Source organism: Schistocerca nitens, chromosome 3 (assembly GCF_023898315.1).
Source record: "Schistocerca nitens isolate TAMUIC-IGC-003100 chromosome 3, iqSchNite1.1, whole genome shotgun sequence".
Lineage (NCBI taxonomy): Eukaryota > Metazoa > Arthropoda > Insecta > Orthoptera > Acrididae > Schistocerca > Schistocerca nitens.
Window position 1 is genome coordinate 423,821,048 of NC_064616.1, and position 18,624 is coordinate 423,839,671.

The 18,624-nt window shown below is 37.2% G+C and overlaps 1 protein-coding gene across 1 annotated transcript in view; it reads right to left on the reverse strand.

Annotated features, from left to right (window-relative positions):
* LOC126249266 (serine-rich adhesin for platelets-like) overlaps window positions 1-18,624 on the reverse strand; it is a 197,090-nt gene that overhangs the window by 34,736 nt on the left and 143,730 nt on the right. The gene's annotated exons all lie outside the window — the stretch shown is intronic.

An 18,624-nucleotide genomic window follows, 5' to 3' on the forward strand; every position in this document is an offset into this window, starting at 1 on the left:
GGAACAAGTGACTGTCTCTTTCATTAGCCTCAATAAAATAGAGACTTTATTTGTAAATTAAGCATTATGTGATGATGTTCCTAGTAACGGTTTCACAAAGCCATAGTAGTTACAGGCACAACTATCGCAGATGTGAAACTCATTTGTAAAAAGAAAGAAAAATCTTAAGATGCTGATTATGTTGTTGCATTCCCATTTTAAATAGTTACACTAATGTATTTTCATTTGTTGTATGCTGGCACAGTGACAAAACCCACATAAGAGTCATGTTTCTTCCTGTTTATAAATGGATTTCATGTAATTGTGCCTGTAACTACTGTGGCTGTACTAAACGCTTATTAAGGAGGCCATCACATGTTGCTTCCTTCACACAGATGTGTGTGCTATATGCATTTAAAATCCCTTTTACTGATATGTATGTTGAAAAGACCCAAAAGGAGCAAATTAACTAATTTTTAAATAGTGAAATGAAGTAGTTATTACAAATCAAAATGGCCTATGCAGGAAAATGACTTCCTGCAGGAATTCCTTACCACCAGCCATGGTTTGGCAAATTTCATGTACTCTAGGTAGAGTTATCATATTACGTTGACTCTATGTTCTGTGCTCTGGTGAAAAAGTGGAGGTGAAAGATGCACTCGGTAATTTGTTTCCTTTTCATACACTACATCTACCCAGCTGATAAACATAAGGCTGCACCACCCACAGCCCTGAAGGACAGCAAGTATTTCCAAGAAATAAGAGGTGTTGAAGGACGAATAGTACATTTTAGGAAATGGTATTATAGACTAATCCAAATAATATATTCTACATAATGTGTGTCCAATTTTTATTGGTTGCAGAGATAAGTTTTAATTTTACATGTCAGTATTCCCATTGATTTGTGTTTATCAACTCTCATTTTTGTTTTGAAGTCCTGTTTGGGTTTACATAACTGGCTTTGTTCAATGTGATTATTATTGTGATTTGTTGGCCAATTTATATTGCTTAAGCATGTTGCACATATTTCCCAATGGTGAGTATGCTGTATGGTATTTGTGTACAGGTTTTGTAATGGAAATCCTGCTACTGCTACCTGGAGTAACTATATATGACTTCCTAACCACAAAGTACCAGACTTAAGAGGGTTTATTTCTAGTTTCACGAGACTGACTCAGTACCTAGCAGTCATATTTCTTCTAAGCATGCAAATGAACAATGTGCAGCTGAAGCAGAACACATTACTCAGGTGATAGAATGTATCTTTCAAAAAGACACAGAATTTCTATGTATATTGGTGTTCCACAACAGGACTGTGGCTAACATTACATATGTATGCCACTATCCCTATCATTCACAGAGGTTTCGTTTCAATACCGAGTTGGTGCCTTCGAAGGGACAAGTTTTCAAGAATACTTTTGTGTAAATGTGTGGTGTCGTATGGTTGACAATTAGTTGATTGGGCCTGTTGCATTACCTCATTATCTAATAGAGCCCCAGTTACCTAGACTTTTTTGAAAATGAGCTTCCAGCGTTATTGGAAGAGGTTTCTTTAGCTATAATGATTGTTATGTTCTTCCGACATTACAGGGCTCCTGCACATTCTAGTTGTCAATGACGCACTATCTAAACCTAACATTTCCCAGAAATGGATTGCAGAAATGGTCATGGTTCTTAGTCACCACAATTCCCGGACCTTACCACCTTTAGATTTTTGGCTGTGGGGATTGTTGAAAGGCAAAGTCTACAAAGAAAATGTGTACACAAGAGAGAAATTGATTGATTGGATTATGAATAGTACTGCCCTAAAAAAAGAACTCAAGACAACCTGAGAAAAGTTGCTTGTGGTGTTTTCATGAGAATTTGAAAATGCACTGAAGCCAGAGGTGGAATTTATGAAAATCAACTTTGAAATTTTCATTTGCCTTAGCTTAACACCTTCTGTGAGTATCTGTCTAACCAATAAGAATTGGACATGTTGTACATAATATTTTATTTGGAGTATTATAGAACAGTCAGGAAAGCTTGTAGGGTGTTGCAGGGTAGGTTGAACTGAGAAGAAAAAATTTATACATTGCACCACTTCCAATTTACCTAGCACTGAAGTTAGCCAAACAGGTTGTTACACGTGCAAATTCAGGCAGCCTGCCAGATACAGTGTTGCCAAATGTGTTCTTCATTTAGTTTCCTAAAACCAGAGAAGAGAGTGATATAAAAACTGAACATGGGGTGGTAGTAAGGACTGTACCCAAGTGAACAGCTGAGTAGTCTCTTACACTATTATCTATTCTATGAGAACAACTGACACAGACTGTATTTGGAAGGCTCTTGAATTTGTGTGTATGATGAACCGACAACTTCCTTGACAATGAAATTGGAAACAGCTCAATGTATTGAATTTCTTCTTAACAATTATTTCTCAGCACAACCTATTCTGAACACCCTTTTAAACTTTTCAGACTGTTTCTGCCCACCCTGCATACCACCACCTGAAATATTAACTATTCTTCTTTAACACCCTGTATATCACACTACCCAACATGTTGTTACTATTAATACAAATTAAAGGGAAATAGAAAGAAGATTTTTAAGGATATGTTGATAAAATCATGTTGCTATACCCTGAATAAACATACCAAGACAATATACAGAAATTTCAAATAGTATCATACTTACATAGAAATCAAATTTTAGTACAAAGCTCGGGAAAGAGAGCACATAACCTGAAACAGGGTGTATACGTGGACAAGGAAATACAATTCCTGGAATTTTCCTGGATCTCCCGGTTAAACATGCACTTTCTCCCGGGTGAAGATACACTTTTTCCATGTTAAGTGACAGTATACTTTCCCTCAGAACTGTAAAATTTGTCCAACATTTGAATGGTTATGGTTTCATACAGCGGCTTAGAATTTTCTGGCACTTTAGAAAACGAAACACAGAGGGGAAAACATGTTTTGGAATGTACTTTGATGTGCAGCAACATGTACGCTGCATATTTTCATATTACAAAAGTATAAATTCGCATTCCACCAAACACCGCATGTTACTTTCCGAAGCATTGAAATCGAGATTGTGATGCGCTTTTGTAAGCCAGTCATAGCTCATGTCACGTGATCTCGCCAGCCAGCAATAGCGGATATTCAGAGTATAGGACAGGTGATGTAGTCAGCCAATAGCAATATCACTGTTAAGTAGTGTAAACAAATGAACAGGAAAAGTTAATGGTTCAAATTAATATAGATAGTGTTGCTACAAGGGAAGCTAAGCTTTCACATATAATGTTGATCTTTTTTGCGTGTTCTACACTTTAAGATACATCACACAAATGAGCCAGTAAAATGTTTAATACCAACATAAATCTGTTCTTCTGGGCTCGAAATTCTTCCGAATGGGTTGTCATCAAAGAGTTGATTTTTAAATGAGAGTCAAACGCTCTGTGATTTAAGAAATTCATCGTACATTCTCGCACATAGTTCATATAGCATAAAAGGAAATTTACTATGAAAACAATGCTTTTCAAACCACAATTCACGACATTTTCCTACAATCAGTTAGAAATAGATTTATTCCAGCAGTTGCCAGAGAGGACCAGATAAGAGGCGTCACCGTGCTTATGCAGATACGATGACGTAGGAAGCCCGTGTGTTTAAAACATTAAAAGATCTTAAATTATGTCATAAAAGAAACAAGACATCAGAGGATACTCCAAGAGCGTCGAAATTTCGTTAACCATACTGAAATGAATAAGTCGCCTTAAAGTGCACATTCGTATATCCAGATTCCCAACGAAGTAGACCTCGACATGATATAAAGTTTTTCAGTGTGGTTTTTGGGATGTAAATTTTCTTGGAGTACTAGTACAGTATTATCTCATGTTTGGTTCTTTATTATGGCATAATGCCGTACAAGCTAGAAGATGAAAACATGCGCTTGAAATGCAGCCAATAGTGTCAAAATTAACATTTCGTTTCAAATAAATTGGCTGCCTCAGCAAAAGAGATAAATAAAAGCTGAATTTATTATACAAAGCGACAAAAATAACTTCATTGTTCTCAAGGCGATTAATTCTCAACTATCAGAAAGGTGGAAATAACATAAAATCTGAAACCTGTAACATATTTTAGCTCCCAGCCACAGAAATCACTTTTTTTCATTTGACGTGAGAGCAGTAAACGAAGAGGAAACAGCAAAATCACTAAAAGGAAACACAGATCACGTGGAGACTACCCTCCCCCCTCCCACCATAACTAAGACTGCTCTGCGGAACAGCCCTGGATCTAAGATATTTCGAACCAGGGCAATACTAGATGGTGTTCCTCCCTCCACCCACTTCCCTAGAGCGTTCGAGACAGAACGTTAAAAAAAAAAAGGATTTTCAAAAGTATGTTAATTTTGTAGTGCACATCTTTCTGAAGAGTCTGATGCATAAAACATATAACTTCAAGGAAATGTAAGACGTGTTATTCGGTCTTAAGTGTGCCAAAGTGCAGTGCCACGCCTCTTCACACAGCATTCTTCTCCCGTACATCACTGTATTTCGCACTGTGCAACTCAAATGTGTATATTTTGTAATAGATGCCATCAACCTATATTAAGGATAGTGGAAATTAAAATGTCCTGTGGTGCCTCTCGTGCCCCCAGTCGGCCAGTTTGACATCCGGCCCCCCCTTAAAAAAAAAAACCACACCTCGCAAATAATACTGGACGGAATTATTTGAAACCGGAAGAAAAAGAACTCTTCAGAAATTTTGGACTATTTATTACCTATTAGCTCATAACTTGCTGTTCTGTGTGACATAAAATTAAATATGGGATACATAAAAGCAGTATACACAAGAGACAAGCAATACACATTTATTCAGTCCTTAGCTCCTAGCATTTTTTTCTGTCTAATCTTGCTACAGCTTTACATGGCTTTCTGCAAAAGAATCTATTACCTCATCAAAATTTGTCAAACATTTTGCTACATGAAAAATTGAAATGTCGTCTTCTAATACTGAAAAAGCTGTTAATACAAATAGTACCCAAGACTGGTGTGGTTTCTCGATCTGATTGCGTCTATTTTGTCACTGTCTACTAGATAAAAGAAAATAGGCCTTTCTAATATTGCAGCAATTGTAACACCCACCAAGTAAGTGAGACTGTTTTGGTAATAATGGTTATTTTTATAATACGACAGAATACAATTCGCGAAGTACCAATATGAAATGCCTATTTGGCCTACTACAAGCAAAAAGCTTTATGTTCGGAAACAGTTTCATATTTCATTCATATGCTCCAGTTTCTCAAGCATGAGATCAAAAAGTAGTAGTGTGAAATTTTTGTATAAATTTGGAATCATCATATTCTTCCATAATTTGTGTGATGTCCCCGTTTCTTCTCCGTCCTCATTCTAACAATCTTCCCATCACTAATTCTGTAACTATTCCTACCACTGACAAAACTCATTCTCCAGTTAACTCTATTAGCCTTGTCAGAATCACCGATTTAGTTATCCAGCGATTATTCTCTGATTAGGTGTTATTACGTGTTCGTACAACGTGTTTTCCACACTACTCCCTGAACAGAATTGAAGTGGCTGCTAGCCGGGGACTGTACAACTTGCCCTTTCTAGTGTAGCGATCTGGCCAAAAATTTTCTGTCAAAATTTCATTCTCTTGGATATATCGGGAAGATAATACACAATCTTTCTTAAATGTTATTCCTATTAGTCATTTATTTCCACACTGGTAGTATGAATCTATGGACTTTGCTAGAAATTATAACAATGCTGACCATTCGCAATCAATCACATAAACAAACAGCAGTTGGCATTCACCCGTTCTGCTTTATTCTGCTCAGCTCATATAGCCCCGTCCCCTTTAATCTGCAGGAAAGTTTATTTGTAGGTGGATTCCCCTGGCAGACACATCGCGTACACTATGCACGCATTCAAATACCAACTTATGATTCATTCGGAAATCAGAATGTGTTTAAAAATGTTCAAAAACCAATAGGAATGCGTTTCAAAATCATCTGAATAATCGATAGACCAACGTGCGCTAGATGGTCAGCGCTCTGTGAAACAAGGTTTTATTTTCCTCAAGAATATGAATTTTGTTGTTTTCACAACAATGGGTACAAATATTAGGCAATTAACATTCCAGTGACACAGTTTTAAATATGGCGTAAACTGCAATAGTTTAAGTGAGAAGTAATGTTGTTGGGCAGATTATAACATTGCAACAGAGCAAAGATATAAAAAAGAACAAAAGCAATAAGTCAGAAACTGCATTTCACAAAGAAATCACTGGAATTATATGGGGGCACTGACACCATTTATTATGCAGTGGAAGGAATGTAACTGACCAGTGTTATTTTAAAAGCTAATCTCCAAAGATAAATAACTGATTAGGGAAATTTTTTTCTAAATTTCCCTGCCTTTCCAATTATTCTCTATTGTTGAGTCCAAGAATATATATATATATATATATATATATATATATATATATATATATAGAGAGAGGGAAACATTCCACGTAGGAAAAATATATCCAAAAACAAAGGTGATGTGACTTACCAAATGAAAGTGCTAGCAGGTCGACAGACACACAAACAAACACAAACACACACACAAAATTCAAGCTTTCGCAACAAACTGTTGCCTCATCAGGAAAGAGGGAAGGAGAGGGAAAGACGAAAGGATGTGGGTTTTAAGGGAGAGGGTAAGGAGTCATTCCAATCCCGGGAGTGGAAAGACTTACCTTGGGGGAAAAAAGGATGGGTATACACTCGCGCACACACACACATATCCAAATGTGTGTGTGTGTGTGTGTGTGTGTGTGTGTGTGTGTGTGTGTATACCCGTCCTTTTTTCCCCCCTAAGGTAAGTCTTTCTGCTCCCGGGATTGGAATGACTCCTTACCCTCTCCCTTAAAACCCACATCCTTTCGTCTCTCCCTCTTTCCTGATGAGGCAACAGTTTGTTCCGAAAGCTTGAATTTTGTGTGTATGTTTGTGTTTGTTTGTGTGTCTGTCGACCTGCCAGCACTTTCATTTGGTAAGTCACATCATCTTTGTTTTTGGATGGTGATTTGTAAATAGTATATGCATGTATGCTACTCTTATGACATCTGAAAACTTTAATATTTTCCTAGCTGATACTTCAAATTTTCACTTTTGCAGCAGTTATATCAAATCAGAGACTTCCTCCAGCATACAGCAAACAATTTCAAACATTGCTTTGTCTCTAAAACTCATACTTCTAGAAATTAAATAGTTGTTGCTGATGAGAACTTTCTGCAAGTTTTCAGGAAGGAAACAGAGAGCATTAATATTTGAATAACGTAAATTTCGTCTGTAGATTCTGGCAGGTCCCTCTGTACAAACCAACTATTATGTCTTTGTGTGTGTGTGTGTGTGTGTGTGTGTGTGTGAGTGAGTGAGTGAGTGAGTGAGTGAGAGAGAGAGAGAGATAGAGATAGGCTCAATTGCAGTACATCAAATACTTCTCAATAAATATAATCTTGCTGATAAAAACTGAATACCTCTGCTATCTGTTAGTAGTGCTTCTCTCACAGCAACAGGTGTGGATGTCTTCACTTACAAACAGGGAATTTCATTAGCAACAATAAACTGAGTTGTCAGGAAACCCAGTGTTTTCTCTTGTACGCTGAACGAGGTCCTTCACACCATCACACACTGGTGGAAATTATTTTGGTTTTCAATTAACTTAATATTAAAACCACTAGAATCAGACTTTTAGTAATTTAGATATGGATGCCAACACTTACAAACTTAGTGAGTGGTAGAAAAACTGACAAAGAGTGAACAATATAACTTCCCATTTTCCTTAAATTTTGTCGACGGATACTGCACAACGAATGAACTCAAATAGAACTTCGATACTACATTACCTGGCCATTTAAATTGCCACACTTAGTTCACTGCATAGGTAAAACACAAATTGGATTAACAGTCAACACACACAGACACATAATTAGAGTGGTGCATTTACAAGTTTACAGGTATTAAGAATGGAGCTACACCATTACTACAGCCAACTTCTACAACATGGATGACACACATGATCTTACCTGCAAGTCAAGTCAAGTCAAGTGAAAACCAGTCAAGATGTTTATACCACAGTGAGACAAAACGGTCAGGGTCTTTATGCAAAAATGTTTGTGGTTACCTACAGGCATGTGTACCCCTCGGTCCAAAGCAAATCGATGGCCACGAATGCCTCTTTTCAGAGCTTCAAAGATATGGAAATCACACAGGGAGATGTGAACTGTAAGGCGGATGTCTAAGAGCTTCCTAGAAACCCTGGCAACATGTGAGCAGACCTTATCCAGCAACAGAATGATGCCATCCATCAACATTCCTGGGTATTTAGACTCTATGGTGAACTCCAATTTTTGCAAAGTGTCCACATGGACACATCCTCCATACAGTCCCAATCTCTCCCTATGTGATTTCCATATTTTAGGAGTCCTAAAGAATGACATTTGTGGCCATCAATTAGCTTAGGATGAGGAGGTGCACATCCAGTACAATGACGGTTCCGAAGGCAACCACAAAAATTTTTCAATGAAGGCATTGATCATTTTGTCTCAAACTGGGATGAGTATATTAACAGTTATGGTGATTACCTTTGAAATTGTAAACAGTTTAATTACATTTTTCCATCTGTCTCATTTTCATTTGACTGTCCCTAAATATTAAATTTATTTGAGCAGTTGCCAGAGAGCTACTTCCAAAACTAAACAACCATATTTGGCAGTTAATGTATTACAATTTGCATACTAAGTAAATGCCAAGCTTAGATACAATAACGCCTCAAAGGTCTACAAAAGGACATGGTTTTTTTTTGTGTAAATTGAAGTAGTTAAAAATAGGAAATGCAATTTCCATGTATTAATGTGCTACCTTCAATCTGTTTCTGTTTACAATTCTGAATCAAGCAACTTCTTTAATCTTGTGCATTGGGATTTTTGTGCCTGCATTTACATAATAGTCATAAAATACTTCCAGAAATCACTTGAAACAAGCACACTGTTTATCAGAATGGAACAGTGTTACCTGTACTGTTATTTCTCTTTTAGTTCCCCAAATGTTTTTCGGAGAAGTTATGCACATGATGTAAATATTAAGTGTGGTATGATGTGAAAGGTACAGCGATAAATGACACATTGACATAGTGCATAATGTGATGAAATTCATATATACATCATGCCAACAAAAACTGACAATTGCACACAGTGATATCAAGCAACAAAATATGTAGTTCCCATTTCACATTCCCGCATCCCCTTTTCCTACCCCCCCCCCCCCCCCTCCCACACACACACAAAGCATGTGCGCAAAGATTTTGCACAATTGCTTATCTCTGTTATTCTTACACTGGCTGAATACCGACAGTGCCTGGGTATGTATTTATTCCAATTCTATTAATCCATTTCCTCTTCCCCCCGACCCCCCTGTCTATCTCCTCCTCCTCCGTCGTCCTTATCCGCCGCCCCCTCCCCCGTGTCCATCTCCTCCTTCCACCACTCCGTCTAGCCATTTCCTCGTACCTCCTTTCTCTGTCCACCTGTTCCTTCTCCCTCTCCCCCTGTTTATCTCTTCCTTCCCCCTCTCCATCTGCCTCTCTCTTCCTCTCCCCTTCTCTCTCTGTCCCAATAGTAGGTTGCTGGTTCTTACCCCCACAGCATTTCTTTCCAGATAGTGAGTAGTACACCAATAAGCCAAAACATTATGACCACTGCCCACCACAATATTGGATGCCACCTGGTAGCATTGCAGGCACATAATGCTGTAACAAAAGTATGTAAGTGGAGCAGATATGAATGGGATATGTGCTGCAAATTGGGAAATCCATTGAGATATGCAACTTTGACAAAGACAGATTATTGTTATGCAGAGCCTGTGAATGAGTATCTCGAAAACAGTGAAGCTGGTCGAATGTTCATATGCTACTGTCGTGAGCATCTACGGAAGGAGATAGAAGGACAGTAAACTAACACTAGGTGCTCAAAGATTGGACATCGACAATTCTTCACAGAATGTAGGGTTCAGAGGCTTGTGTGCTCTGTAAAGTAGGATAGATGGTAATCTGTGGAATTTTTGCCAAAAGAGCACAATGCTGGTGCACGCACAAGTGTTTCAGAACACAACATTCACTGTATATTGTTGAACATAGAGCTCCAAAATAGACCATCCCTGTGTGTTTACATGTTGCTCCAACTACATCATTAATTACAATCGCAGTGGGCATGGGACCATTGGGATTCGACTGTCGACCAATGGAAATGTGTCGGCTCTTTCGGTGATTCACATTTTAGCTATCCTAGGTCAATGGTCGTCTCCACAAACGCCGTCATTGCGGTGGAAGGTGGCTTGAAATGTGAAGTGTGACTCGGACGCAGGCTTGTGGGAACAGTATTCTATTGTGAGAGATATTCTCTTGCGCTAGCATGTGGCCTGGGATAGTAATCGAATACACGCCGAGAGCTCCAAACCACCTACATCACTTTGTGCTTGATGTTTTTCCCGACGGCGATGTCATCTTTCAGTAGTTCAATTGTCAGAGTCTCAGAGCCAGAACCATGCTACAGTGGTTTGAGGAGCTTTATAGTGAACTCACGTTGATGTCTCGGCAACCAAATTTGCCTGATGCAAATCCTATGGAAATAATCTGGGCTGCTATTGGGTGCCATCACCACATACGCAAATGAGCAGCCCATTATATACGCGAATTACATGACCTGTGCATAGACATCTAATGCAACATACCTCCACAAACGTAACAACAAACTGTTCGAGCCTTGATACTCAGAATCAGTGATGTATTATATTCCAAAAACAGACAAACAAGCTGGTAATCGTGGAGGTCATAATGTTTTGGCTCATTGGTGTATGTCTACTTAGTTTGGTTGAAATTGATACAGGGGTTTATAAGGAAATTTTTTACCTGAGGCTTTGCTCACTTATACATGTGTGTCATATATTTAACATATCTGTACTCATTAGTCACCTGTACCTCTTAGTGAATTTCGTCCTGAGATTTGCTCTATGCATCTCAGTGTATATGATGTCACATCTCTGGCATTGTATCATACAATATAATTTAGCAGGAACATGGGAATACTGTTGGCAAAATGTGTGATTTAGTAGTAAATAAGAATTAGTTGAAACATCATTCCTGCTGCAGCAATTTTACTGTATGAAAAGCAATACACATTTAAGATTCTCTCTAAACAACAAGAAAAATACTTTGTATTTTATTTGTGTTGGTTAGTTTCGTGTTTGAATTCCCTGGTGAAAAGGGCTGGCTATTTTTATGAAGCCGGACTTCTGTTGTACAAACATAGCGATTCATTTTATGTCTTGCACTTTGTGCATGGGCATTTAATTTTTTGCTGTTACTTCCAACAGATTTAGATGATCTCAATATGTAGAGTACGAAATGAAAAAAGTGAATAGTGGAAAAAGAGTTGTTTTACGTTTCTGTTGGCTTTGTATTGTTCATTGCTCTTTTCTGAGTGACAACAACGTCAGAGCTAGATGGAGAGAACAACCAAAACATGTACTATGTTACTAGTCCAGACACAGTACAGTGTCACTCATAATTCTTGTTCTTAGATATTAAAGCTCAGGAAAATACACAGTTTCAAGTCGAAATTAATCTGTTGCCTCAATAAATTTTCAGAATTCCTACATAGTGTCTAGTGTCAGTCAAATAAGTAGAGCAGCAGCACTACTGACATAGTTCTTAGACCATGTGGTCTACAGTTTTTTTTCATGCTTGTTTTAGGTTGTATTAATGAAACCATGATAAAAGTGAGGTGTATAAGGATATAAAAATACTGTTCACAAAACATACCATACATATCAACAATGATAAAAAAGAACTTTATCATTTACAGGGTGTATACGTGGACAAGAAAGGGAAAAAAAAAAAAAAAAAAATAATTCCCGAATATTTCCCACATATCCCGGTAAAAAATAAACTTTCTCCCGGGTGAAAATACACATTTTCCGCGTTAAGGGACAGTATACTATTCCTCGAAACTGTAAAACTTATCAATCCTTTGAGTGGTTATAGTTTTATACACTGGCATAGAATTTCCCGGCACTGTAGGAAATGAAATTCAGGGAAAAAACACGTTTTGGAAAGATGTCTGATGTGCAGCAACATGTACACTATATTATCATGTTATGAAAGTATAAATTCAAATTCCACCAAACACCGCATGTTACTTTCTGAAGCGTTGAGATCGAGATTGCGATGCACTTTTGTAAGCCAGTCATAGCTCATGTCACATGATCTCGCCAGCCGATGACAGCGGATATTCAGAGCACAGGACACGTGATTTAGTCAGCCAATAGGAACATCACTGTTAAGTAGCGCGAACATACAAATAGGAAACGTTAATGGTTTAAATTAATATGCATAGTGTTGCTACAAGAAAAGAAAAGCTTTCATATATTAGTCTCTAAGATTAATAAGCTGGATGAGAAGTTAAGCTTTCACATATAATGTTGATCCTTTTTGCGCGTGCTACACTTTAAGATACATTACACAAATGTGCCAGTAAAATTTTTTACGATGACATAAATGTCTAATCTTCTGGGCTCAAAATTATTTTAAATAGTCGTCCTCGAAGAGCTGTTTTTTAAATGAGAGTCAAATGGTCTGTGATTTAAGAAATACATTGTACATTCTCCGCACATAGATCATCTTGCGTAAAAGAAAATTTACTTTTAAAGTAACGCTTTTCAAACAATCATTCACAATATTTTCTCGCAACCTGTTGGAAATAGGTTCATTTTAGCAGGTGCCAGAGAGCGACAGAAAACAGGGGTCACCGCGCATGAGCAGCTACAATGATGCAGGAAGCCCGATTGTTCGTATGTGTAAAAAATTAAAAGATCTTACATTATGTCATAAAAGAAACAAGACATCAGAGGATACTCCAAGAGCATCTGAATTTTGTGAACCATACTAAAATGCATAATTCAGCCTAAAGTGCACATTCGCATGTCCAGATTCAGATGTAAATTTTTTTGGAGTACCAGTACAGTACTATCTCATGTTTGGGTCTTTATTATGGCATAATGCCAAAAGTGCTAGAAGATGAAAACATGTGCTTGAAATTCAGCGACAGTTAAAAATCAGCCAATAATGTGGAATTAAACACTTCCTTTCAAATAAATTGACTGCCGCAGTGGAAAAAGATTAATATAAGCCAAATTTCTTTAGCAAACAGTCAAAAATAACTTCATTTTTCTGCAATGCGATTAATGCTTGACTGTCAGAAAGGTGGAAATAAAATAGTCTGAAACTAATAACAAATTTTACCCCTCTGTAATTATGCGAATGTATTTCAATTCACTTGATAGTTCCTGGTCACAGAAATACATTTTGTTTTCATTTGACGTGACAGTAGTAAACAAAGAGGAAACGCCAAAATCACTAAACGTAAGCACGGGTCACATGGAGACTAACCATCTCCCCACTACAACTCAGACTGCTCTGCACATTTGCCCCGGATCTACGATATTTGCGTACCCCGCACCAAGTGTTTGAGATAGAACGCCAAAAATTTAAAAAATCGACTTTTCAAAAAATGTTCATATTGCAGCACACATCTTTCTGAACAGTCCAATACATAAAACACACATGTTTGAAGAAATGTAAGACTTGATAGTTGGTCTTCAGCATGCCAAAGTGCAATGCCACGCCTCTTCACACAGCATTTTTCTATTGCATGTCACTGTATTTTGCTCTGTGGAATTCAAACGTGTAATATTTTGTAATGGATGCCATCAAACTATATTCAAGACAGTGGAAATTAAAATGCCCTGCTCCCAGTCAGCCGGTTTGACATCCTGCCCCTCTTTTTTTTTTTAAAAAAAAAAAAAAAACCTCTCAATTAATATTGGATGGGATTATTTGGAACCGGAAGAACAAGAATACTTCTGGCCAAAACTTTTCTGCAAAATTTCATTTTCTTGGATACACCGAGAAGATAATACATAATATTTCTTACCTCTTATTCCCGTTACTCGTATATTTCCTCTCTGGTAGTCTCAACCTATGGATTTTGCTAGTAATTATAACAACACAATCCCAGTCAACCATATAAAGAGCAACTGGCATTCACCCGTTCAGCTTTGTTCCGCTTAGCTCGTGTAGCCCAGTCCACTTTTGTCTGCAGGAAAGTTTATTGCTAGATGCAACGGGGATTCCCCTGGCAGAGACATCATGTACACTATCCAAGCATTCAAAAATCAACTTATGATTCATTCAGAAATCGACTTAGAATTTGTTCAAAAATGTTCAAAATCCTACAGGGATGCGTTTCAAAATCATATGAAAAATCAATAGACCAAAATCCGTTAGATGCTAGGCGCTTTGTGAAACAAGGTCTTTTTTGTCAAGAATATGAATTTGGTGGCCCCCCCCCCCCCCTTTCATGCTGAAGTACCAGGTATTAAGCTTTTCTGTGTGGGTTTCGGTATGACAACTTTCTTGGAGTATTCTCTCACGTTTTATTCCTTATTATGGCATAATAAGTGATCTGTTAATGTCATACATTGAAGAAAATGAACATGTGCATTTGAAATTGAGCAAATAGTTGGAACTAGGCAACAGTGTGGAAAGAAGCACTTTGTTTCAAATAAATTGACTATTGCAGCGGAAAAGAGAAGTTTATTTTAGGTCATTAAGAAAAGCCAAACTAACTTTGCAAACAAACAAAAATAACTTCTATGTTCTGCATGGCAATGAATGCTTGACCTGCTAATAATATAAAATCAGAAAACTGAAACTACAACATATTATTTAGTCTTCCAGTTATAGAAATCCGTTTTGTTTTCATTTGATGTGAGAGCTGTACACGAAGTAAAAATAGAAAAACAACAAAAATGTGTACACAGGTCACATGGAGACAACCCTGCTACACTCAAGACAGCTATGCACATGAACTTGCAGCTTGAGAGCGACAAAAAATTTGTCCCGACATATTCTGGCTGCTTCTTGCTACTCAAATAACAGACACCATATTCCAAGTAAGAGCCCACTGGCAGTTGCTCAAATGAACCCAAGCCTTCAAAATTTGAGTGCACACATACATGCCCACCCCCCCCCCCCCCACACACACACGTTAATAATGGACAAGTAGCGATTGTGCAAATTACATTATTGTACAATTATGATGTTCAAGTTACATAAATATTAAAAATAAGATAACTTAGTATGATCTCCTCTAAAAAAGGAGCCTATCTATAATTCTCTCTGAAATCACTAATGGTCCAATAGGCATATGTTGACATAAAAGGTAGGTGAGAATTAACTATGTCCTGAAAATGTCTGTATCTCATAAATCTACATTGATTATATAAGTAAAAGTAAACACTGTGAAGAGCCCCAGAGGACTGCATGATGCTGACACGACTGTGTCATCCTCTGCCACACGGTTTCATTTGGATGCAGTATGGAGGGGCACGGGGTCAGCACGCTGCTCTCCTGGCAGTAATGATAGGCACTCTTGTTATACCAGGGGAGATTTGGTGATTTCATGTCTGCACATTTTCATATGGAGCATAATTACTGACTATAAGAATAGAGCATGAACCATATTGTTGTGTCTCTTGAAAATAATGTTCATCTGATTATCAAGTAATAACTTTTAGAGCAAATTATCTCACTGTTTTTAACAATTTTGAGGTAGTAATGATTGTGTGCAGTCATCATAAAAGGGCTTGAACAATGCAAAAGATGGGGAGGAGGGGGGGTGGGGGAGGGAGGAAAAAAACTGTAGGAATATCAGCATTTTCTTTGACATAAATAGTAGAGGCTAAGGCATTAGGCATCACACATTAAAATATTTGGCATTTTTTCACACTGTCTTTCATTCTTCTTACACTTCTTTATCTCCTGTTTTCCTGCACATCTTCCTTACTTTCTTCAGATCAAAGATGTTGATACAGAGCAGGGAGGGGGCAAAGATCTTTGACCAAACAATACAGACCTATGAAGGGAGAATGGTATATTCTTCCGGGAACTCACAGGCAGATGATACTCTGATGGAAGCGAAGAGTGATTTAGATTGTCAACAGATGGCTGCAAAATGCCAGTGTGTCAAACTGTAATACAGATTGCCTGAGAATGAAATATTGGAGATGGTTAGCTGTCAAGAGAGAAGGTGTAGGTGTAGGTATAGGTGTGTGTGTGTGTGTGTGTGTGTGTGTGTGTGTGTGTGTGTGTGTGTGTGAGAATTGTGATACAAGGCTGTAATTCTCCTTGCTGCTCTTTTCAACATTCTGAACAACTTCCTTTTCTAAATAATAAATTTCTACTGCAAACTTAATATCTAGTCTGACAGTAGCAAAAACGAAAATGTACAGTAAGTTTCATGTACTTTGACTGAACACAACATACAGTACTACATAGAAATACGAGAGATACTGCTTCCTTGTAGCCAAGACACATCCTTGTCAACACAAACAGTACGAGATCCAAGAGATCACACTACAGAATATATACACTGCACGTCATTAAAACTGCAACACCAAGAAAATGGCAAGCAAAAAAAAGAGTCAACTTGGCGTGAAATGTACCACATGCTTGTAATATGGGAATGATTAGCATTTCCATACAACTGCACAAAGTAGATGGGCATAACGCCATCTACATTAGAGCTGAAGTAGATAGGAATGATGTGCCTAAATCTGCCATCAGAGCTCAGTTCGACACAATCTGCTGGGTTATTTACCCCAGATTATCTATAAATTTAATTGCGTAATCTTCCTAGTGTACTATATATGCACAATAAGTGAAATTTCATTAAAAAATATTTATTATATCAGTTGGAAATAGTCACACTTTACAACCAGTTTCTATCACATTTAACAATCAGCACCTTCAGATCTAAAAATAAACCAAACCAAAACAAAACATTAATAGCGAAAAATTTTGTTTGTTCTTTTTAAAGATCTTTAAATTTTATATACTGTCAGTCTACATTATCTGCTTTTCAGGAACAATTTTAAAAACATTAAATTTTAAATGTTTTCAATCTATGGTATCTACAAAAATAGTTATTTATTAATGTTATGTTTTATTTTTAGATCTGAAAAAGACCATTAAATGTGACTGGAACTAGATATCTAGTGTGACTACTTGCAACTGATGCTGTTACAATAAATACTTCAAAATATTTAAACATTTGCAGAATCTCTCATGACGTTATTTCACCCATTACTCAAATTTCATTCTTTAGTATCCTTCGTAACAATGTTAATGGCCAGCAGTGTACCTCGGTTGATGCTGTTCCCTAATTTCCAACATATAATAACAAGTAAGAAAAATCATGTAATAAGAGCATGCGAAAGTCCCCGACTCAGTATTCTGCGACATTTGTCTCCCTATGACTGTGGGAAGGAGCTACCACAATTGTTCATGTAACTGACCAAGAAATATAGAACTACTAGTAAGATACATAAATATTGAAGGGTTTCATATTTATGGAAAATATTTATGTCTTCAGCCAACAATTTCAAAGTACAATCTATCAAAACCCAAAAACACTGGTTGTGCTGATAATGAAAACTGAAAGATCAGAAAAACATCTATAAATGCCAACTGCCATACATAATCTACATATGTTACCAAATGTTCCATCAAAAATTTTGCTGGTATTTGATATGCACTACTACAACACAACAGGGAAGGGCACATGAAAGTTTTAAAACTTCTGCTACATTAATATGGGAAGAAAAAATAGCTGTCTGCACCAATATACCTGAGTGGGGAAAATAAGTTTATCCGATAGCTTATACAATACTTCCAGTAGTGGTCAATACGATGCAAAGCATTTCATCGCATTTTAAATTTACGCACATATGATTCAGCATGCGAAAGTCCCCAACTCAGTATTCTGCGATATTTGTCTCCCTATGACTATGGGAAGGAGCTACCACAATTGATCTCTTACTAATTTCATGCAATGCAACTGGAAGAACATTTTAGAAACATACCTGCTAATTAAATATCTTCATTATTATTGTTTTAATGTAGAACTGTAGTGTTCTGTATTAGGGTCAACATCACTATACACATATGTAAGTAAGTCAAGAGAAAGAAAGCAATAACTTTGAGCTGTAATGTTCACTATGACAACACAAGCAACATTAGGTGCCTCATCTTGTGTTTGGGAATGAAAGCTGTTATATTCACACTCAAAAGTATCTTAAACAATACCGTGTAAATAATACACCTCATGTTTACTAACTCTTCTTTCACGATTTTAAACATGGCTGATAGCAGCAACTAAATAAATTTTTGACAAACAAGGTTTACAGCCAACGGATTGCGTAAGTTAAATGTAAAAACCTTGAGCAGGTTTTGATACTACTGAGGATACCTTCTTTGTGTGACCTTTTGAAGAAGGTAACCTTAATGGTATTGAAATCTGGTAAAGGCCTTCACATTAAACTTACACCACCAGTTGGCTGTAAACTTTATTTATTAAGAATTCTCATTTCTTTGCAAAGTACGTAAGATACACCACAAAAGAGGAAACTAGAAATAGCATTTGCTGCCTACAAACAGAACATACATTTCGCTTCAAACAGCTGAAATTTTCTTAATTG